Source organism: Trichosurus vulpecula, chromosome 1 (genome assembly GCF_011100635.1).
Source record: "Trichosurus vulpecula isolate mTriVul1 chromosome 1, mTriVul1.pri, whole genome shotgun sequence".
Classification (NCBI taxonomy): domain Eukaryota; kingdom Metazoa; phylum Chordata; class Mammalia; order Diprotodontia; family Phalangeridae; genus Trichosurus; species Trichosurus vulpecula.
Window position 1 is genome coordinate 383,456,601 of NC_050573.1, and position 24,110 is coordinate 383,480,710.

Genomic DNA, 24,110 nt, shown 5'->3' on the forward strand with positions numbered 1-24,110 from the left:
GTGAAGAGTCAGTCAGACATGACTGAACAGCTGAACAACACATGTCATGTGGATGCATCCTTAGTCACTATCCCAGAGCATTAACCATTGCTCCAGCCTAGTGATAGACTGGAGAGTCCAGGCCCCTCTGCCCTACCTTTCTGCCACTTCCGAGCATTCTGTCCCTGTATCCTCTGGGGAAGAGGAGCCATCTTCAGGCAGATTGATTATTGATCTAAATTCAATGCTCATGAAAAACTGAAGGCTATCAGGACTTTCTGCTGCCCACGTGGAATCTATATACCTCTTAAACTTTCAATGAAAGATTAGCAGGAAGACAGAAGGCTACTTCTCAGTTTAGCCATTCACCTTTTCCTTAGCAGGGGCCCCCTACAGGTTGAGGTGGAGCTTGCTGATCATGTTTGGCCTCAATTGCCCTACCTTCAATAATGGGTTGGTCTTCCACAGGCTCCAGTTCCTCAATGTGTCTGTATTGTTATGCTCTGATTTGCTTCTATTAGCTCCCTTATTCCAGGTAGCTGGGTAGTGCAGCAGATAAAGTGCTGGGACTGGAGTTAGGAAGACTCATCTTCGTGAGTCCAAATCTGGCAGCTGTGTGACCATGGGCAAGTCACTTAATCCTGTTTGCCTCAGTTTCCTCATCTGTAAAATAAGCTGGAAAAGAAAATGGCAAACTACCCCACTATCTTTGCCAAGAAAACCCTAGATGGGGTCATGAACAGTTGGACATAGCTGAACAAAAGTTATAAAGTTATAGTGCATTGTGTTTGTGTGAAGCGTTGCTTTTGGAGGGCCGTGGCAATTCTCCAGGGTTATTTTGTAAAGGGTAGGCAACCTCGTCTCTAAACTACTTAGCATGGGGTTGTCCGCCACTGATCTTGTGTTTCCCAAAGAAAGATTTTGTAGCGGGACTTCTGGATGGAGTTCTTGATCATGTCACTTCTTTTCCATTAAATGCCATTAATTGCCAAACAAAAGCCATGACTAGACAGAGAGAGTCTTAATTACCTCTTCTCCCATTTGGGTGACAAATTAGACACAGGCCTCTCAGTTTCTTCCATTTCCTGACATTTCAACTCATAATATCAAAGGATGGTCAAGGATCTCATCCAATTATCAACATATGAAGTAAAAAATCTGGTATTGTCATTCCTGGTGGCAATTTAAGCTTACATTAGATGTGCTGCACACATTACTAATAATAAATAAGTCATATAATAAGAGAAATGTTGATTATAATAATAAAAGAAATGCAAATTAAAATAACTCTGAGATTTTGCCTCATGCCCATCAAAATAGCAGAGATGATAAAAGATGGAAATAGCCAATGTTGCAAGGTCTGTGGCTAGTCAAGCATATTAACACACTGTTGGCAGGCCTGTGAATTGCTCCAAATGTTCTGGGAAACAATCTTGAATGATGTGAGAAAAGTCAATAAGATTGTTGTACCTTTAGATCTAGAGATCCCACTACTGAGCATATGCCCCAAAGACATCAAAGACAGAAAGATTGGCCCAATTTATACCAAAAATTTTGCAGCAATGTTTTTGTGGTAACAAAACAAACTGGGTGCCCATAAATCGGGGAGGTTAAATGCGTTGTGGAGTCTGAAGCTAAATGACTACTATGGTACCTCAAGAAACAGTCAACATGAGGAATCCAGAGAAACATTGGAAGATTTTTACAAATGGAGGCTGAATAAAGAAAGCAGAACCAAGTGAACAATGTACACGATTACAATAAAATAAATGCAAACAGCTGTAACAGATGTCTGAACCACAGATAAAATGCAATGAATGGTCTTGGTCCAGGAGGAGAGATGATGAAACAAAGGTGAGGGACTGTGGATATAGAATATGGCATACACTAACAGATATGGTTGGTTTCGCTCAGTCGGTTTTCTTTGTTTAAAAAAAGCTTTATTTGGGAAGGGAGGCTAATCAGAAAATGACGGGGGCATAAAAAAGCCCCAAAGGCACCAATAAAACAAAACAAATTAAAAGAATTGCCATTTTTTTGGCTTCCCTGAATCTTTTGCTCCGTCCTAAGTGTCTACAGCACATTTAATGCAGGGTGTAATTGAAATGTTCTGGCTATGAATTGCCTTGGAGAGGGTAAGGTATAATTCTAGATGTTTTAATTCTGTCATGTTGACTACTTTCCTTTCTCAGAATGAATCCTGGCAGGCAGATCATCAAAGGTCTTGACCATGATGGGAGCAGTTTTTCACAAATCTCTGAAAATAGCCATCCAGTCCCCCCAAAGTCTTTAGCTCATGATAATTCTTTAGGCATGGCAAAATAACTGGGAGTATCTATCTTTTCAGATAAATGTTAAATGACTATGTGACCCATATGTTTTACGAATGCTTTGCAAAACCAATTGGATAGTAGCCTCTAGCGGAGATAGGACCTTCAATTGTCATTCCTCATGTCTTTCCAACATCTTTCCAAACAAAATGAGGTCATCAAGACAGACCAGCCCTCTAAGGAGTTCATCTCACCGACCACTTTCTCCATGAACTATGGAAAATTGGCTGGTGCCCTCCAAATTCCTTGTGGTATGATAGAACCTCATTGGGCAAATATAGTCTGTCTTATCCACATCTTTCCTTGTCATGAGGATCTGATAGTAACCAACTGACAATTCAAATACAAAGATCTACTGGCCACCCAGAAGATAATCTGAGGCATTTGGGATTCCAGGCTTGTTGTGCTCACCTGCCTTAGTTCTTTTATTCAGGGTTTGTTAGTTCATGCACATTTTAATTGTCCGCACATTCTTTTGTACTCTGATCTATGCAGAAAGACTGTGAGTGTCAGTGAGCAAAACCCTCAGTTGGAGATGTGAGACTGGAGGTTGGGAGAGAGGTTAGGACTGGACTTGCAGATCTGAGAGAATTTGTATAGAGATGATAATTGAAACCATAGGAGGGAATGAGATCACCAAGTAAAATAGCACAGAGGGAGAAGAAAAGAGGAGTCTAGCACCCATGGTTGGCATGGTGGCAGTTTAAGCTTACATTAGATGTGCTGCACACATTACTAATAAAAAGCAGCCACAGACATAACCTGGATGAAGATTCAGCAAAGGAGACACAGAAAGAGCTCTAGGAAATTGACTGGTCAGTAAGAGGGCCACCTCACTTCAGGTTCCATTTTTTTATCCAACATAATGAATTGGCGTGGATGGTTACATCTAATACCTCATTAAATTATTTTTCTCCCCAAGTCCACCACTTTTCCAAAATTATTTATTTCTTTCAAGGATATCACCATTGTTTCAGATGCCCAGGTTTGCAACCTTGATGTTATCTTTGAACCTTCACTCTTTTTCATCTCACATATTCAGTCAATCATTAGAAATCTTGTTATTTCTACCTCCATAAAATTACTCTTATCTTTAACCTTTTTTGATACTCACATAGCCACCACACTGGTTCAGGGCCTTGCCACCTCTAATTTGGACTAATGTAATGGCCTCCTGTTTATAAGTTAGTGAAAATAAACGATCCCTGTATTAGCATCCAAGGAGACAGAATTCACTTACCCTGGTATTTCATGCCAAGCGGGACAAAATGTGTCATCTTTAGCACTGCCCCACATTTCCTTATGCTACTGACCATTACTCTTCTCCATATCTTCTCCATCAAGGCTGATTAAAAGAAATAGAGGTGTTCTTCACTCTAAGGAAGTATAACATGTTAGTGACTTGAAGACTAATATCTGTCCTTAGACAGTTTTGTGTAAAGCTCTTCTAATAGAAAGCCTTTGATTTCTTTCCTGCTCCAAGGTGACTTGCCACTTTTCACATGTGGGAATGTGGTTGTAGAGACTGGTGCCTGATGGCTTGTCCCCTGGCATTCTCACTGCCTGTCCAATCTGTTGGCTGGCTAATTATCACAGCTGCTACCTCAACCTGCCCTGTCTTTGTCTTTGTCTTTGTCTCGTCACTTCAAGGAAGCAGAGTACAAAGAGAATGGCAGCCTCTTCCTTTCTTCCTGTGCTCCTTTTCAATACCTAGACCACAGGCTTATCTCCCTAGATGAACCTTCATGCTGATTCATTGTGCCCTGAGGAAAGGTGGGCAGAAACTTAATCTGAGCATATGGCACAGCAGGAAGACCCCAGGCTATACCATCAGTGGACCTGAGTTCAAATTCCAGCTCTCTTATTTATTACTTGTGTATCCTTAAGCAGGTCAGTTAACCTCCTTGGGCTCCCATTGCGTCTTTCAGATGAGGAGATTCATCTCTGTGGCTTCTGTGGTGCTGTAGAGCTCTGAGTCTGTGGTTTTTTGGAAACACACGAAACTTGGACAAAACTCTGAAGGAGATGAAATTTGTTTGGAGTGTCCCAGGGGCCCATTGCCCTTTGAAGTATCCCCTCTATTGACCCACCCTCCCCTAACCAAAACAGGCTTTGTAAAAAGGATCCAATATCTGTTATTTACACCTCAGTATGAATATAAGTCAATGTATGTCCAGGGGAATCCATAGAGTCAATCTAGTTTCTCATGGTGGAATGAATGACTTTGTCTCTGGTTAAGGAATTTCTGGCAGCAGTGATCCTCATAGGGTCATGGATCTAGAGCTGGAAGAGACTTTAGGAACCATCCACTCCAACCCTTTCATTTTTACATATGAAGAACCTGAAGCCCAGGAAAGTTAAATGAATTGCCCAAGGTTGCACAGGTAGTGAGTGTCAGAAGCAGAATTGGAACACAACTTCTCTGACTCTAGGTCCAAGAGTATGTCTGTGTGTGTGTGTGTGTGTGTGTGTGTGTGTGTGTGTGTGTGTGTGTGTGTGTGTGATAGAGAGACAGAGAGAAGAAAAAAGAAAGAAAGAAAGAAAGAAGAAAGAAGGAAGCAAGGAAAGAAAGGGAGAAAGAAGGAAAGAAAGAAAGGGAGAAAGAAAGAAAGAAAGAAAGAAAGAAAGAAAGAAAGAAAGAAAGAAAGAAAGAAAGGGAGAAAGAAGGAAAGAAAGAAAGGGAGAAAGAAAGAAAGAAAGAAAGAAAGAAAGAAAGAAAGAAAGAAAGAAAGGAAGGAAGGAAGGAAGGAAGGAAGGAAGGAAAGAAGGAAGAAAGGAAGGAAGAAAGAAAGGAAGGAAGGAAGGAAGGAAGGAAGGAAGGAAGGAAGGAAGGAAGGAAGGAAGGAAGGAAGGAAGGAAGGAAGGAAGGAAGGAAGGAAGGAAGGAAGGAAGAAAGGAAGAAAAAAGAAAGGAAGGAAGAGAGAGAGAGAAAGGAAGAAAGGAAGGAAGAAAGAAAGGAAGGAAGGAAGGGAAAGAGAGAGAGAGGAAGGAAGGAAGGAAGGAAGGAAGGAAGGAAGGAAGGAAGGAAGGAAGGAAGAAGGAATTGTAGGGGGGAGATGAAGACTCTTCCTAGAGTTTCTGAACTTGATGTGCACTGGACTGACAGTCAGGAGTCCAGGATTCTGATTTATGGGTGTAACTTTGGGCAAGTTATCTAGCTTCTCTCAGCCTCAGTTTTCTCATCTGTAAAATGAGGGGATTGGACTAGATGGTTTCAGAGGTCCATTCAAACACTGACATTTTCAAACTCAGGTTCCATACGGCTGCTTCTTCCTACTGGTGTGTTAAACCATGGTGGGTGTCCTCGTCAAGTTGAATGAAGGTGATGGGTTCAACCACTTTCTCCCTATAGTGTCATCATTCCCTGAGAGGAAGGATAAAGAACCTACTGCCCACTATGGAGAGGAAAATCTGGATGAGTGTTTTAACTGCAGCTCACACACTGACAATCCCTTACGTTGGGATAACACTACTTAATCTTTCAAGGTGATTTCTCAAGTAATCTCATTTAACCTGACATTTATATTACAGAATTATAGAAAAGAGACCTTGATATCCCCAACCCTAGGCCAACCCATAGCTGATTGAGAATTCCTTCTATACCATATGTGACAAAAGATCATCCAGACTGTGATTTAAGACCTCCATTAAAGGGGTAGCTACTTCCTCCTGAGGCAGCCCTTTCCACTTCGAAATATTTATTATTACAATGTCTTTTCTGCATAGGGGATCATAGGATCATAGATTTAGATCTGAAAATAGGTGTGTCCTGGTAAACTTTTCAAAATTCAATGTTATTTTATTTTCAGTTCTAAATTTTCTCTCTTCCTCCTCCTTTCCACCTCTCATCCATTGAGCAGGTAAGAAAAACCAAACCATTACAAATATGCGTAATCATGCAAAACAAATTTCTGCATTAGCAATGTCTAAAAAAAAAAGAAAGAAAAGAAAATATGCTTCAGCTTATGCTCTGAATCTGTTATCTCTCCATCTGGAGGGGAGGGCATGTTTCATCAGGAGTCCTTTATAATGATGCTGGTCATAGTGTTGATGGGAATTCCTAAGTCTTCTGGAGTTGATTATCTTTATAATATTGTTGTTGTATAAATTGTTCTACTGGTTCTGCTTCATGCTGGTAAATGTTTAAAAGTTCTTTGAAAAAAATACATGATGCACTTTTGAATTTCAAATTTATTATTGACATTTTATCTATCACTTTTTAAAGTTTAGACAGTCAATGGAACAATAAATCAAAGCATTTGTCAATTTCTGAGATGTAAATGCTCACACTGAAAATGTAAGATTTGGCTCTGGAAGGGGGCTCAGAGGCCATGTAGGCCACTCGCTTCGTTTTACACATGAGGAAATGTAAACCCAGAGACATTAAATGAATTCCCCAAGGTCATAAAGCTAGTAAGCATCAGAAGCAGGATTTAAACCCACAGCTTCTGTCTGCTTCTGAGGCCAGCATTCCTTCCCATACACCACGTTGCCTCCAAAAATAGCTTACGTTTACATTGTATTTTATTGCTTACGGATACTTTCTTCACGATTGCCCTGCAAAGTGGGTAAGGGAAGTATTACTGGTCCCGTTTTACAGATGAGGAAATTCAAGCACAGGAAGGTAACACGATTTACCCAGAGTCACATGGGTAGTGATCGTCAGAGGCAGGATTCCTTCCAAACAAGTTGCAAATTTGCCCCTTTACAACTCCTACCCACTACTCTTAGTTCTTCAGAATAAACCTGATGCTTCATGGAGAAATGAAAAGCTTTGTCCATAGCAGGGCTATATCTAAGGTCGGTAATCTGATCGAGAAGAATTTATTGTGGGTTTGGGTTAGAATGAAAGGGAGTCTGACTAAAGTCACATGACAGTCTTTCAAATATATCCAAGTCCATTCTAAACCTTCCTGGTTTCTTTGACATTTCCTCACATGACACACCCTCCTGCCTTGTCACCAATCTGATCACACTCCTCTGCTTGTTTTCATGCAGCTTCATAGGTGGTCTGACCAGAGTGGAGGACAGTGGGAGCATCATTTCCCTAATACTAGATACCATTCTTCAATCAGTGCAACCAAAAATTGCATTAGATTTCTTGGTAGTGATGTCACTGTGTTAATTCATAATGAGCTTGCAGTTTACTAAAACTGCTAGACCTCTCCAGGCAAACTGCTGTCTAGTTGTGACTTCTCCATCTTTAATTTGTAAGGCTCGTTTTTCTGAACGCAACTGTAAGACTTTACTCATCAAGATTCCTATTAAATTTCATCTTAGTAGACTCAACCTCATTTCTCACCTGCTGAGATCTTTTCTGGGTCCTGACTCTGTTATCCCGTGTCAGCTATTCCTCCCACTTTTGTGTCACCTGCAAATTTGTTGAGTAGGTCTTCTATGCATTAGGCAGCTGGGTGGTACAGTGAATAGAGCATTGGGCTTGAAGTCAGAAAGAACTAAGTTAAAGTCCAGATCCAAAGGCTTAACTGTGCGACCCTAGGCAAGTCACTTAACCTCTGTCTACCTCATTTTCCTCATCTGTAAAATGGGGGAAATGATAGAACCTATCTCCTGTGAGAAATGAATATTTTTCTCTTATATTTAATAACTAATTATTGTATTAGGACCAGGGTTTTCCCCCCTTTTTCTACTTGCTCCCCCAGAAACCAACCAGCATGGGAAATCTCTCTTAGAAATTTACCCAAACCAAGATCTAATCAGACAGTAACAGAAATCCTAAGTTTTGGCTAATGGATATATTCCTGCTCATTGTGTTTGTTCAGACAGGCTGTACCAGTAAGGCAAGATTCATGACTTCAATGATGACCATGAACATGCCTGTATAATTCGGAATTGCAAAGTGTAAAGAGATTCTCTAAGTAGAAGGCGGATGAAGTATAACATTTATTTAGATACCAGAGGATCAAACCCCAAGACCAATAAGTCCAACCCAACATAGCAGTAATTGTCTTCCAAAACCAGTAAGTCTACCTCAATGTAACAACAAGGAAATTATAACGCAGTATTACAGCAAGGAACCAAGTCATCCTGCAACCTTCCCCCCTGCTGAGGTCTTCCTGTAAACACTCAGGAATCCCAACTGTCTGCTTGCCTGTATTCTCTCTTCCCTCACTTCTCTGGTCTCCGAAGTTCCCTGGTTTCCACTCCCTGCTCTGCACTCTCTCTGTAGCTCTGTCAGCTCAGAGTTCTTACTCCTTCTCCTTGGACTGAATTCTGACTTCACAATGGCTACCTTCTGGGTGTGTGTATATATATATATATATGTGTGTGTGTGTGTGTGTGTGTGTGTGTGTGTGTGTGTGTATGTATATATTTTTATATATATATATATATATATATATATATATATATATATATATATATATATATATACTCTTTTTAGGGCTTGAGGGCTTCATGCCCAATCAGTGAAAGAGTGTAGGCCTGGGGCTTAGTAGTAAGTAAAGAGTGTAGGCCTGGGGCTTAACACCTAGTAAGTAAAGGGTGTAGGCCTGCCTACAAACTAACCTCTAATCAAGCCTCCCTTAACTGGCCCTGCCTGAGGCCTATTGAATGGGTGAGAAAGATCTTTAATCACTGATTGGCATCACACAGGTATGGGAAAAGGTTGATTCTATTATCAAGCCAGGTGATATGAAAATTGATGTCTCTGTGATCAAGATTTGAGTGACCTAAGTCACCCAAGACCTTAATTTTAATATACCTCACACCTGTCTTTGTGTTAACCAACCCATCAATTGCCACCCCTCAGGAATGCCTCATCTTGGAAGGTCATGTAAACTGTGACCCCACTACCATTAGGGGTTTTTGTTCTAAAAAAGACAGCCAAGTGACTATCCTTTTATTATTAACCTGCTGGCCTTATTAATAAAATGATTAAATTGCCCACAAATTATGTATCTCCACCTTTTTAATCATCACACTGCCAGGGTTGTTATGAAGATCAAATGAGATAATAATTGTAAAGCATTTAGCACAGGGCCTTGTACATAGTAGGTGATTAATAAATGTTTGTTCCCTTCTTCCTATGCTTTGATCTTAATCATTGATAAAAATGTTCAGCAGCAGCACAGGACCAAGCATGGATCCCTAGGGTGCTCCAGCCTTTCTAAGTTGATATTGGAACATTAATGATCCCCCTTTTGATCTGACTAATCAGTCCTGAATACATCTAGTTGTAACATTGTTTTGCCCAAATCCCGCCATCTTTTTCCCAAGGAAAGGAGAAAAGACTTTGTCAAATGCTTTGCTAAAATCTGAGAAAATGATGTCTCTAGCAGTCCCCATTCTACCCACCTAACACAGGTTAATGGCATCTTGTGAGTGTTTGTCCTCACCACAGCAAAGAATACATCATGTTATTTCTCTTTTTCAGATGAGGGCACTGAGGTTTTCACAGAGATGAAGTGACTCATTCATGGCTGCAAAGCTAGAAAGTTTCAGAAGCTGGATCAGGGACGAGTCTGGCTCTCCTTCCACTGTGATAACTTTGAATTTATCCTCTCTCTATTTGCACATTGTTTCTCCCATTAGACTGTGAGTTCCTTGAGAACAGGGCTTGTCTTTTGCATTTTATTGTATCCTCAGTGCTTAATAAAAACTTTCTGACCACCTGGCTGCTACGCTATTCTATTAGTTAGGGCTAGTTTTAATATTTGCATTATACAGATGGGCCAGCTAGGTGCCATAGTGGATAGAGCACCTGGCCTGGACTCACGAAGACCTTCCTTCAAAACCAGACTCAGACACTTCCTAGCTATGTGACGCCGAGCAAGTTCACTTAAACTTGTTGGCCTCAGTTTCTTCATCTGTAGGGTAAGCTAGAGAAGGAAATGGCAAACCACCCTAGTATCTTTGCCAAGAAAACCCCAAATGGGATCACAAAGACAGTGACTGAAATGATCAAACAACAACAAGAAATTATATAGATGAGCAAGCTGGGACCCGTGGAAGGTTAAGTGACTTGTCTGACACGGCAAGGCTAGTCTGCAGCAAAGTTGAAACCAGAGCCCAAGTTTGTTGACACCAAGGCTTTCTTTTTGTTAGACCACAGTACTTCAGTTCCCTGACTTCACACTCTAATTTTATCAAGAACAGCTAATGATTCAAAGATAACGTTAATCAGATCTTCTCACGTAATTAACATGATCTTTATTTTCTCTTCCCGTATTCCTTTAGGAAAAATGGATTTTCATGGAAACAGCAGTTTGAGGCCCAAAGCATTCATCTGTCCCTGGTTCTCAGGCCTTCCCTGAAGTCGTAATTCTTGAGGCAGGTCCTTGTTAATCTGATCACATATCCCAACCTTTGTGTGATTTGGGGATATCGAGACACCTGAGATGAAACACAAATGAGATGGAACAGCTAGGTGGCACAGCAGATAGAATGGCAGACCTGAAGTCAGGAAGACTCATTTTTGTGAGTTCAAATCCAGCCTCAGACACTTACTAGCTGGGTGACCCTAGGCAAGTCACTTAACCCTGTTCGCCTCAGTTTCCTCATCGGTAAAATGAGCTGGAGAAGGAAATGGCACAGCACTCTATTATCTTTGCCAAGAAAACCCCAAGATGGGATCATGGAGAGTAGGACACGACTCAACAACAACAGAAAAAGAAAGAGCGCTCTGGTTATTGTTCTCATTCTCCTGATTCCTGTCTTACTGGAATCTCAGACCCTGTCCCAGAACCATTCTGGGCTTTCTTTGATAATTGAGCTGATGTCTTATCTTGCCCCACATCAGCCTCCATATAACTTGCCAGCCATCACTTCCATTCCATGCTTTCTCATGTATACTCCAATCCTTTTCACTAATTCCTTTACGATTCCCCTATATGTTTTAACATCCCCTATTACAATGTAGGATCCTTGAGGACTTTGTCTTACTTTTACATATTTGTACCTCCATGGCTTTGCATAGCTCCTTACATACAGTAAGTGATTAATAAATGCTCTATCACTCATTCATGACAATTTTTTAAAAAGAGATTCAATCCAATAAGCATTTGTTGAGCACCTAGGATATACAAGGTACCATACGTTAGGGTGTTACGGAGATAGACTGCCTGCTTGAAGGTAAACGGGACAATGATAACAGAATGCCAAGTAGAACGCGAAATTACTTTGTAACCTTAAATCTCTGTGTAAATGTGTTTATCGTTATTAATCAACAAGCATTTACTATTACTTTACTCCTACTTTGCTTATGCTTTCTGTCAAAGAGAATTGCCTTCAACCTAGAAAAGAAAGAACACACAAGATAAATACTCCATCGGTCAGTTAATCAGTCAGTCCAACGTCATCCTAATTTTCAAAAAAAGAGAAGAATATGCAGCCTACAAACTCTAGCCAGGTAGCTAGAATGATTTAAGTAGCCAGATCCTTCTTAATCATGGCCCCTCTGGGTCAACATCCTTTCAAAGCCATGGTTCTTGAGTCCCTACTGGTCTTTTTCCAGACCAATAAGAAGACACATAAGTTCAGAGCAAAATATATATAATTAAACAGCGTAGTGACAAACCAAGATCTGGGAAAGACCTTAGCTTAAAGAGGCCAAGGCCTCCCACTGCAACTAGGGCCATCTGTAGTCATCCTGATCTATCTTTTACCACTGGACTTGGATGGCTCTGGAGGAGACAGTGAAGCTGGTGACTTTGCACAGCTCTGCCACACTTAAATCCAATTCATTTGCAAATCATGATATCACGTTCCTGATGTCATGGTCCTCTTCAAGAACAAAGGACAAATAATGATTGAGTAGTAGTAACTGCCCCTCTGGGGACCCAACTGGCTAGTTCCACTTGGGCAATGCAGCAACTTCCTTCCTTCCTTCCTTCCTTCCTTCCTTCCTTCCTTCCTTCCTTCCTTCCTTCCTTCCTTCTCTTCCCCTCTCCTTCCCTCCTTCCTCTCCCCGTCTGTCCACATAGGGAATCATGCCCTTACCTGGGGCAATATAAATTCTGATTGCTGAAACTTTGCAAGATATCTTGGGGTTTGAAGGAACAATCCCTCTTCCCAATACACTTACGGGAGTAGGGACATACATACTCTACCCCAGATTTCCATGCCACCAGTGAAAAGGAAAACATATGTGGCCAAGGGGCACCGGCAGATGTGTACCCAGGTCATCTCATGCTTCTAAGCCTTCAAGGCTATGTCCAAGATAGAAAGCTCCTTTGCTTCTGGTGCTGCTGCTTACTGCTCCCCGACAGAGCCAGTGATCTCGTCTGCTGTTTTGAGGATGTCATCAAGATGATGAGTGCTGGGCTGCAAGGCCATCGTGTGCACAGCTGGCCCCTTTCTGCTGCATTGCTACTTTCTGCCTCACTGGCCTCTGCTGGTGTTTACCTCCTGCTGGCTTTCTCAGACCTTCTGCTCTCTGCTGCCATCTCCTGTGCTGCTACTGAATTGTGGGTGCTGCATATGTAGATGTTACTGAATTGTGGGTGCTGTACATCTACACACTCTCCCCAGCAAAGAGTAATTCCATCTCTTTTAGCTGTAGTCTCAGGGCTTATTAGAGCATTTGTGTGTGTGTGTGTGTGTGTGTGTGTGTGTGTGTGTGTGTGTGTGTGAAGTAGGGCATAGCCACACCAAAGTAACCAGGAAAAAGCAAAGAAATTCCTCAGACTTAGATGAACTCTATTTTTCAAATTCCTTTGTTTCTGCCTCAGGATCTCGTTCTTTGAACTCAGCTTTTTTTTTTTTTTGGTTGGGATTAGAAACTTTTTTTTCAGTTAGTGTCATATTTTGGTCCCTATGCTAGCCTACCTAGCAAATAACCTCACATAACACGACTGGACAGGAATGATAGTCAATTTTTGTTTTGCATCCCTGCCAGCAACAAGAAACTGTTCTTCCAGTATTAAAAAATGATTGCTGATCTCTGAGAAAGGGCTGGTTACTACAAGCCAGCATGGGTTCATTAGAACATTTAAATCATGCCAGTCTAAGCTTATTTTTTCACTCTGACATTTTAAAATTAGACTAAATTAAGAAAATGGTATAGACATAGCATTTTTGTATTTCACAAAGGCATAGGAGAATATTTTTCCTTGTGGACAAGTTGGATTGATGATCATCCAGTTAACCAGACCATAGATTGGTTGTATATATCCAAGAAGGATTGATTAATGGATCAAAGTTAACCTGAGTGGGGCTGGTCCTCTAGTGTAGAAGTGCATAGTGCTTTATCATTGGCCCTATTTCATTTGATTTTTTTTTTTCAGTGAGGACATAGATTAAAAAAAAGATAGTATGTAATCAGATTGGATAGACAATATGTAGGAAGGCACAAATGGAGACAAAAAGACCTACATAACTGAAAAAAAATGGTTTGAATCTAACAAGGTGAAATTGATTTGATCTTCTATTAGTCTGAGTAGCTCATATATTCAAAGGTATTACTCTCTTTCTTTTGTACTTTCAATTTTGTTAGCACGTAATTGTATTTAATAAATTCTGACTATTCTTTTATGTTTTTTTTCTCCTTTTGTTGTGATTTCACCCTGCTTACTTGCTATTTTTTTGACTTGATTTTCTTTCTTTTTTAATTGGATTGGCTAAATGTCTATCAATTTTGTTAGTCTTTTCAAAGAACTTTAAAGAGTCAATTTCTATTTACCACTTCTATAGTTGTTTTTTGGTCACCAGTTTATTTCTTCTCTAATTTCTAATTTCTCCTATTTTGTACTTATTTTTAGGCTTGCTTATTTGTTGACTTTCTAATGTTTTATAATGCATATTCAGTTAATCATCTCTTTTTAAATTTTGTTAATGTATATTTATAGGAATATGATTTTTCCCCTAAGGACTATTTAAGCTGCACCTCAGAAATTTTGGTATATTATATCCTCACTGTAATTTTCTTTTACATAATTTTAATTATTTCTATGACTCTTTCTTTGACATACTCACAATTTAGGATTTCATTGTTAAGTATGCATTTAGGTCTCTGCATTTTGATTGAGTTCCCTGAACTGGTTACTGTTTACATTGGGTTATGGTCTATAAAGGATATATTTACTATTTCTGCCTTTTACATTTGTTTGCAATATCTCTGTGTTCTAACACAAGGTCAATATTTACAAAAGTTTTGTAGGTGTTTCTATGTCTTATAGTTCTAGTTTCTCCAACAACTTGTTCAGTTCTATATTTTCCTTTTTGTTTATCTTTCTGTTAGACTTATCCAAAGCAGAGAGAGAGACAGAGAGAAAGAAGAGAGAGACAGAGAGATCTCCTATTACTATTGTGTTACTGTCTATGGTTTTTTTTTTTTTGCAGCTCAGTTAATATTTCATTTATGTATTTAGATGCTAACGCATTTGGAGCATTTAAGTTTAATATTGATATTACTTTGTTATCTATGGTTCCTTTCAGCATAATGTAGTTTCCTTTTTATTATTTGAAGCTTTGTTTTCACTGTGTCTGAAAGCACGATTGCAACTCTTGCTTTCAGGGGTTCACTAGAGGCAAAGTAAATTTTTTACAGCCTCTCCTTTTTTATTCTGTGTAAGTCATTTTTAAATGTGTTTTTTGTAAGCAAAAGATTGTTCAACTTTGTTGTCTTATCCAATCTCTTCTTTTTGTGTTTTGTTGGATTTTTTAATCTATTCACACTTAAAATTATGAGAATTAGGGTTATATTTAAATACATTTTCTCTGGTATTAGGTGGGTTTTTTTTTTGCCAAATTAGGAATTTCCCCCTCTTCCTCTGTAAACACAGTACCATGTCTTCAGTTATTTTAGCTTAATCTGTTTTAGGGCTCTCCTATTCCCCTCACCCTCAAGCCCCACCTCACCCCTCACCCTTTCCCTAGTTTCAGAGTTTTGTTTCTTAATTCCATTTTCTCTCTTGCTTTTATCTAGTTATTTAATCCTCCCCCTTTTTCTCACTTTCATTTAAATAGTCAAATAGAGTCTTCCTTCCTTTCCTTCCCTCAGCTTTTGTTTGCTAGTTTTTAAAATTTCATTTTCCATGTCTTTTTTTCTAAAAAAAAAAATTATTTCCCTCATTTTCTTCATTATTTAGCTCCTCTATCTATTCTAGACTTTCATTGTTTGATTCATGTTCTTTATTTAATTGTTTATTTTCTGTATCCCTAAGTTTTGAGAGACCTATTTTGAGTTCGCTCTTCTAAATAGTTTTCTGTTATTGCCTTGTAGATCTTGCTTTCCCTTCCCCCCTACTTGGTTACCCCTCATTCTTAGAAATACCAATTCTGCAGGTGATAGGGAGGCTATTGATCTATGATAGAAATCTTCCCGTGTTCCTGATTGTACAGTTCATCTCTGAGTCCATGCTTTCTCCCTCTACTGGGTGTTGGCTGACCTCAGGAGCTTTGTCTCATTCCTCTTCTCCTGAGATATAAGCACAAAATCCCTGCAGATAATATCCATTCTAAGTTTCCCTCCTCCCTTAATATCCTTCTCCAGTAGAAGCATTCCTCAGTGGTACCCTCTCCCACCACTTTTTCAATCCCTCTATTTGCTTCCTTGCCTTTTCTCCTGTAGGCTACCTTCTTCCTGAAAGACTACAGGAATTATTTTCGCTTAATTGTTAGCCTTTGATTTGATGAGGGTACATCATATATTCCCTCCTTTCTTTTTCCTCTCCTCCCTCCTTTTATGTACCCTCCCATTCTGTAGTTTAGTCCCACAGGAAAACATTGATTCACTCCATGGTGAATCATGTTTCAAGCCTCTCCATACCCACCCCGTAGGTGGTTTTAGTCCCTGATGTTTCAGGTTTCTTTACCTTCACTTTTACCATTGTCTCCTATGTGTTAGATTTTGATGGCCAGAAAGCTCCCCAGTTAACTTGGGGTTTACTGGCTAGATTCTTGCCTTCCTGCCTTCGTTCTTGCCTTTCTCTCTCTCCCTCTCTCCCTCCCTCCCTCTCTCTCCCTCTCTCTCTCTCTCTCTCTCTCTCTCTCTCTCTCTCTCTCTCTCTCTCTCTCCCCCCTTCCTCCCTCCCCCTCTTTATCTCTCCCCCTCCCTCCCTCCCTCTCTCTCTGTCTCTCTCTCCCTCCCTCTCTCTTTCTCTCTCTCTTTCTCTCTCTCTCTCTCTCTCTTTCTCTCTCTCTCTCTCTCTCTCTCTCTCTCTCTCTCTCTCTCTCTCTCTCTCCCTCCCTCCCTCCCTCCCTCCCTCTCTCCTATTTCACTCTGAGGCTCATAGAGTGGACTACAATAGGTCCCTCCCCCAGCTCCACTTAATGGTTGTATTTTGGGTCCTCCTGTCTCGGAGAGAATGTCAGTGGTAACTGTTTCTCTTTTGACTAGCAACCCTTAGGGTCTTCTCCTTCCAGTTTGATTTTTTTTTCTCTTTTCTAATTAAAGGGGCCACCCCTTGACTCATTTCTTAAAGATACCTATTCACTGAATGGACTTTACCTCACTCAAAGCGAGAACCTGAAAAGGCCTTAGCCTAAAAGGGCCAGGGTCTCTCATTGTATCCTGGGCCATCTCCAGTCGTCCTGGTGAATATCAGGCCACTGGCCCAGATGGCTCTGGAGGAAAGTGAGGCAAGTGACCTTGCACAGCCCTCCCTCACTCAAATCAAAGTCAACTGCAAGTCATGTCATCATCTCCCTGATGTCATGGTCTTCTTTGAAAACAAAGGAGGAACACAATCTGTCTCCTATGTACATGTAGAAGGGAATCTCTTAATAGTTTCTCTGTCATTACTTTGTTGTTATCCTCAGTTGTGGCATTTGTGTTCTGTATTTACTTCCTCTTATATTTCTGTTGTCTGGGGTGTTTAAGAAGCAAATAATTTTTTCAGATCTGGTTTTCTTTCTAGTAATGTTTTAAATGCCTTTTATTGAACATTCATCTTTTTTTTTTCATTTATTGTTAGGCTTAGATTTGCAGGATAGGTCACCTTGTGCTGCATCTTGAGGTCATTTATCCTCAGAACATATTATTCCATTCCCTCCTGGGGTTTCTGGGAGGTGCAAAATAGTCTTGAGTTATTCAAATTTCCTTTCCTTTCATATTCAAAGGTCTTTGTCCTGGTCACTTACAGAATTCATTGTTTATCATTGTTTAATTTAACCGCTGTGTGTCTTGCAGTTTGTTGCATAGACTTTTGTTTTTGTTTTTTTTCTGGAGTCAATGTACAGATTTTTTCTGTTGAGCCCTTGTTTTCTATGTTCAGACATCCGGGAGAATTTTCTTGCATTATTTCTTTCATTATGGTGTTCAGGTTTTTTAACTTCTCATGTTATTCTGGGACACCTATAACCATCAGGTCAAGGGTGGGGAACCTGAGGCCTCAAGACCACACACATGTGGCCCTCTAGGTCCTCAAGTGAGGCCCTTGGATTGAATCCAAACTTCACAGAACAAATCCCCTTAATAGAGATTTGTCTGTAAAACTTGGACTCAGTCAAAAGGCTTCACCCAAGGACCTAGAAGGCCACAAGGCCTCAAAGCTGCAGGTTCCTCACCCCTGCCTTCTCTACATATCCATCATCAAGACCGATGACTTTTTCCTGTAATGAGATCATGCTTTTAAAAAATGTTATTTCTTTTTGCTGCTCTTCTTCCAGATTGTCCTTCATTTCTGTGTATTTTTATTCCTAGTCAGATATCCTCTCTTTTGTTTCTTTGGTGACTTGACACCATTGATTCAGGCTCTTGTATTCTACCAATTATTTCTGCTGTCCAGGCCACAGATTCTGCTTTTATATTTTTTATTTCTCTTTTAAACCATTCAGGAATATCTTGCTGTGATCCTGTGAGCCTTTGGAAATCCACAGAATCCTTAGATTCTTGGCATCCTAGCCTGTGGAGACAGGTGGAATTGCTTTATCTCCTATGTTGAAGAGGTTTGAAAGGTCATAAGGATCAGAGGAGATATCTTGTCCTTCATCTTGTTGAACATGTGACCTGGAAGGCTTAACAATGTGAAATTGTAGGTTACAAATGTCCCTTGCAACATGAGTTTATTCTATAAATATACATGTAATTTATAAATAATTATATTGTGGGAAAACACAGGATTAGCTTCAAATTTAATTCCACCACAATATCTGTGACTCTTCTTAACTTTTGGCATCTTCTTCTCTTAAAGTCTTTAAAAAATTAATCTCTCAATGTCCTTAAAATTGTATCTCCTACAGAGAGTATCTCCTCTTTTTGATATAGCTACTCCCTGCTGTATACTTTCTCTAATGCTATTTTTACTTCTTCATGTAGTTAATTATTCTGACATGACAAATCAAATGTCATGGCTCTGCTGTTGTTCTTCAAGTGAAATAGTTTGTAATAGAAATAGGTTGAGATCTTTTCCATTTTTTGCCTGTCATCCTAGTTTCACCTTTAAACATCCTCAGGAAGATTTTATTTCTCACAAATCTTCTTACGTATTTGTTTTTCTATTCACTACTTCTCATTGTTTAATGGGACAACACTTTTCATAATCTTCTGCCATTCTCCTCATTAACATGCTACCAATGAGTTTATGTTCTAAACCAGTATTATCCTTTGCTGACATCTCTCTAGTTGGCTAGGAAATGAAGGGAATTTCTGGGCTTTCACCTTAACTCTAGCCTTAATTCTCTTGGTAGAGACAATTGATTTATATCTATGTAAATGAATAAATTTATATAAATTTATATCTTCCCTAGAAAATGGTGGTAGTCCATGTTGATATCTATTCTCTTATCCATTCCCCTTTTTCTGCATCAGTGGCTCATTTAAATTGGTCATGTAGGAGTTGCCTCCATTTTATGCCATCTCGTCTTATATTTATTCTTTCTTCTAGTTTGGTACTAATTTTAATCTTTGTTCTAACAAGCAGATGGTCTGACTGTACATAGATGATGCAGAAATGATTCCCTCATTGGTAACCAGTCATTTCTAGCCAGCCAGAATACAAATTTCATTTTTGTGCTTCCCTGATGTTGCCTTTGAGAACCCAAGATACCCTTCATTCTGTAAAGAGACGGCAGACTAAGACCTTGTGGCTAAAAATTCATAAGCATTTCCTAACAATTAAAGCTATTTGAAAGTGGTATCATCAATTTTGCTAACAATAACAAAAACAATCCCCCCCTTACCCTTCCAGCCTTCCTATTCCTTAAACTTCCTCCTTACCCTCTCCCCAATGACACTGGCCTCCTTTTTGTTCCTTGAACCAGACTCCATCTCCCGACTCTGGACATTTTCACTAGCTGTCCTCCATGCCTAGAATACTGTCCTTCATCTCCTCCTCTTTACTTCCCTCCTGGCTATAAGTCACAGCTAAACTCCCACTTTCTTCAAGAAGCCTTTCTTAATCCCCTTCAATTCTAGGGCTTTCCCTCTGTTAATTATGTCCAATTTATCCTGTACATAGCTTGTTTGTATATAGTTGTTTGCATGTTGTCTCGCCTATTGGACTGGGAGCTCCTTGAGAACAGGGACTTTCTTTTGCCTTTCTGTGTATCCTCAATGCTTAACCCTGAGCCTGACACATAGTAGTATGCCCTTAACAAATGTTTATTGACTGACTGACAATAATAGCTAACATTTAAATAGTGCTTTAAGGTTCAAAAAGAGCTTGGCATATATCATCTCATCTGGTTCTCATAACAACCTTGTGAGTTAGGTTCCAGTATTATCATTCTTATTTGATAGATATAGAAACTGAGGCTGAGAAAAGTTAAATGATTTGCCCAGAGCCATACAGCTAGGAAGTGTTTGAGGTGGAATTTAAGCCCACATCCTCCTGACTCCAAGTCCACTTCTGGCTGCACTATGTCATGCTTTTAGCTGGGATGTTCTCCATCACTAGAGGTCTTTAAATGGAGGATGGATGAACATTTATCAGGGAGTCATGCTTCAGTTAACCTTTGAGGTTCCTTCCTACTTTAAGACCAAAATTCTCTGATGGGGGTTACAAGATGGGTAAAATGCATCATTACCTGCCCCTGGTCAAGAAACTTACATTCTAGTTGTGGGGATAAAATATGGATTCAGATAATGATAATGAAAAGCATAATGTGAAGTATACATAAGAGAGGAGAAAAGAAGTGCTTTGAGAGTAAAGAGCCAGGTTTCTATAGATCAGGCAACATGGGTTAGGGTTTGAGAGGAAGGGTAATGAGGGAAGGTAGAAGCTGGTTTGTTCAGATCAGGGGACAGTGAGTAGGTGGATTTTGATTTTTTTAGTAGCTTATTTCTATTGGCACTCTTCACAGGCTTTTCTGAGCCCATGATGAATTAATTGAAGGGATAAAATAGACACAATTTCTGAGTATGCAAAAGTGGTTGCAAGTTTTGTACTGGGAGACATAAATGCTGGTGGAGGAGTTTAAGGAGACTTGCCAAGAAGGCTGTCCAGTTCTTCTTTTGAATTAAACCAGACCCTTTATGAGGTTATTGTTGGAATGTCAGAACTTTCCATGCCTAATAAATGTCTGAAATGAGTGAGCGAATAATTTTTCAGACATGCCTTTTTGAACACGCTTTTTAAAATTGTTGGTGAAGTCGCTTCCTAAATCAAGAAAGAGGGTTAATAATACTATGCCACAAAATAAAAAGTAGTTCCCTCACAATAACCTAATGACAGAGGTGGTTCAGGCACCATTGCCCCCATTTAACAAATGAGGAAACAGTTTCATTGAGGTCAAGTGGCTTAGCCAAGTTCAGAGAGCTTGTGTTGGATCTTTGTCTGGAATCCAATCTTTTGATTCAAGTCCAGTGTTCTTTTAATTATACCACATACCTCAAGGGAATTACAAAACAGGTAGGTCAGTTGAAAATGAGCTGTCACATTTAGAATGGCTGCTTTTATGTACCCATTGCAGGGTCTTAGTTTCCAGAAAAAAAAGGGTTAACAAGAAGTTATAGCTATAAGAACCATTGCAAGTACATGGGCTTCAGTGAAGTCCAGAAAGATACTGCTTTCATAAGTGTCATCCTATTTTAGGCTTCTTTTCTTTTTTTCAAAGGTTTATCAGCCAGTGCTCTGATTCTTTGGTTTTCATAAAATCTAGAACATGCTGAACCCACTAGAGATTCTAGTTATCATCAGTGTAGTCAGTGCTGTGAGGGATATGGGAGGAGAAGGCACTGCTAGGCTTTGCTTTGGATATGCCAGTGTGAGAATCCCACAGGACTGCTGCTGCCTTTGTCTTTGTCTCTTTTGTCTCCTAGCCTCCAGACCTGGACCTCCAGTGACTCTGGAGGTGGAGAAAGGGAGAAAAAGTAGTTTAAGCTACTCAGTTTGGTGCCTAGTCCTGGGGCAGAGCAGGTTGGGATAGAGGGTGAATTGATCCTGACCCTAGGCTCCTTCTATTTCTAGTCAGTCTCAGACCTCCAGATCAGTGTGGGCATCTTGCCATCTTCCGTGCCATGGAGTTTAGAATGCCCTCGGCGCCCCTCCATCCACCCTTGACTTTCACCTCTTGCTCAGTGAACAGTAATCCAAACACTACTACCATTGATATTGGGGGAAAAAACCAAAACATGACAATCTACTGCTCTAATGCTCCACTCAAAATCCCAGTGATTGCCTAGGACAAAGCTCCATTCCCTCACCACCAGTCCCTCACATGTGGGCAGGGACGGTTTCATTTTGTTTTTGTCTCCAGATGCCTGGCACATAGTAAGTACTAATTAAGTGCTTGTTGGTTGATTAATTGATTAAGGTCAAATACTTCATACATATGAAGTTAGGAAATGAGACAAGGATATTGAACATCCAGTGTTAAGTTATGCTATTCAGACTTTCTGGGCCATAGGGTGTCTGAGAAGGGAGAGGTCAGTGGGAGCTGGAGTCATTGAGGAAGACTTTATGGAGGTGAAACATCTTGGCTTTTTGTGGGATAAAAGCATTTCATTGGGTAGTGGAAGGGAGAGTAATGATGGAATCATTGATAGAGAGATTTATTATGTCCAACTCTAACTATCATGGAATCCTGGAGACTCAGTGGGGAGTAGAATGGAAACAATGGGAAGAAATTTAGGGGAGACATGAAAGTGCTTGATAGGAAATAGTTATAGTAAATAGAGAGCTGACCTTGGTGTGAGGAAGACCCCTGGGTTCAAGTTCTGTCTAGCACACATGAAAACTAGGTGACAAGACTTCCAGGCAATTAAAACTATAAGCTGTAGACAAGCTACAGGTAGTGGTGGCATTTCCATACCAAGAGCTCCCTACAGTGATGAAACCTCAGGTCTGGACCCCTGTCCCCCCATCTCCCTCCCCACTAAAGAATAGTGGATAAGGTGAGAAGAGGGATAATAGAGGAATTAGCTCACTTTATAAACAAAATATCAAGTTGAACAATATCATTATTCTATGCACAATGGGTTTCTATTTTAACTTATTTTAAGGAAACAATATTGATAGCCTGTCAGGTTTCTTAAAAGTGGAATTTCACTTGTCCAGATATGACCCACCTAACAGGCAGCTAGGTGACTCAGGTGGATAGGATACCAGGCCTAGAGCTGTTAACACTGGAGTTAAAATCAGGCCTCAAGCACTCACTAGCTGTGTGACCTTGACAACTCACTTAACTTCTGTCTGCCTCAATTTCTTTAACTTCAGTTGGTGATAATATTAGCACCTATCTTCCAGGGTTGTTGTGGAGATCAAATATCATAACATTTGTAAAGTGCTTAGTACAATATCTGTCACATCGTAGGTGTACAATGTCTTAATGCCTGTCCCCCATGCACTCCCTCCTTGGACCTCTATGTCATGAAATTCTTGGCTTCCTTCAATACTCAGCTCAGCTTCTACTTCCTGTATAAAACTCATTCTGATACCCTTAGCTGCTGGTACCCTACCCCCTAGAAAGTACTTTGTATCTACTTGGTATTTTTTTATATTTAATTTTCTATGCACATGTTGTTTCCTCCAGTAGAATGTAAGTTGAGGAAAAGGACTTTTTTAGTCTTTATATTTCCAGCACCCAGAACAACTACTAGAACACAATTTGGTATTTAATAATGGTGGCTGGTTGAATGAATAACACAAACTTCTCTATAGGGCCTCTTTTCCAACTAGGAAATCTCAGTTGTTTTATTTTTATAAATTCACTTTAATGCTTTTTGTTTTTACATCATAACCATTTTTTTAGGATAACACCCTCTTTATCCTCTTTCTTTCAGATTGATCCCTCTAGTATCATAAAGAAAAACAATTAAGCAAAAATACCAATATAGTGATCACTGATGTTATTGTTCAGTCATGTTGTTGGAGGGGGGGAAGAAACCCAGGGATGCAGGGATCCCAAACCAAAGCTCCCAGGGCAAGGCCTCCTGGAATGAATTCACAGACCCAAGTATTCTTTAAGTCAAGGAGGCAAAGATTTATTATGCTTTACAGCAGGCAAGGGTTCTTAGGGAACGTGCAACCTTACACAGCCACAGGGAAAGTTTAAGTAAAAGATTTGGGGGTGAAACCTGTCAATTAGGTGTTTGGAGGTGGGATTAAGGAGTGGTTAAGGCGTCGTTAAGGAATGGTTAGTTCTTAAAGGAACATGCACATTTAGTATCTACTATGCAGGTGTATTACCCAGAGTTCTCTAGGAAATAGCCCATGGGAGGTTACTAGGGGTGTGGTTTTTACTGTGAAACATCACCAACTTCACTATTGGTCAGGGCTAAAGGGAATCTCTATATGGTTTTTCATCTAGTGTCTTGTTAGACAAAATACTGTGTACATGTTAGAAAGGTCAGTAAATAGTAAATATGGTTATGACTCAGTGTACTAGGGAAGAAGCAGAGATAAGTTAGGGCATGCTGCCCTTTAGCTAGAGAGAGACTGCCTGAGAGAGAATATGTTT